This window comes from Myotis davidii, unplaced genomic scaffold, assembly GCF_000327345.1.
Source record: "Myotis davidii unplaced genomic scaffold, ASM32734v1 scaffold327, whole genome shotgun sequence".
Taxonomy (NCBI): Eukaryota; Metazoa; Chordata; class Mammalia; order Chiroptera; family Vespertilionidae; genus Myotis; species Myotis davidii.
This window is the reverse complement of record NW_006298628.1, coordinates 5,574,845-5,575,460: the sequence shown is the minus strand read 5'-3', so window position 1 is coordinate 5,575,460 and position 616 is coordinate 5,574,845.

Sequence of the window (616 nt, the reverse complement as noted above, 5' to 3'; positions counted from 1 at the left end):
CAAGCCATCTCCAGAGGAACAGTATTTTTCTTGAAATATGGTAAAAGTTTCTCAATAGGAATTCCATTATATTAAAATATTAACATTGTCAGTTCATGCACAATGGAGTTTTCTCTTTACTAAGGGTTTAATAGTTTACCAATGAATAGGCTCACAGGTCCAATTTCCTTCTACACATTCTTATCTGCCATTTTTAAAATTCTCTAACTTCATCTGTTTTCCTTCATCCCAGAATTGTTCTTGTTGGCCTTCCAGAGACTTCCTCATCTTCCAATAACTTCTCAGATTTAGATTGGTTAGTTTCCTCCCAGGGTCATCATTATTATTGGATCATGTTTGCTTCCACAGTAACTTCATGCCTGGCCAGCCATGGTGGCTGGTGCAGGTCTAGGTAACTTGCAAGGGACTGTGCGAGCAGAATGATCAAGAATAAGGCTTCAGCTGGAGCCTCAGCCGCAGACCTAGAACAGACTTCGTAGTAAAGCAAAAGGTCAGAGCCAAGCAAATCCAGAGGCAGAAGCGGAAAAGTTGCTGAGTGACTAGATTCTCCTCCAGGCTCTGACAGTTTGAGACAACCGAATATCACAGCTGGTTCTGTAGGCGGGAAGAAGCTCAG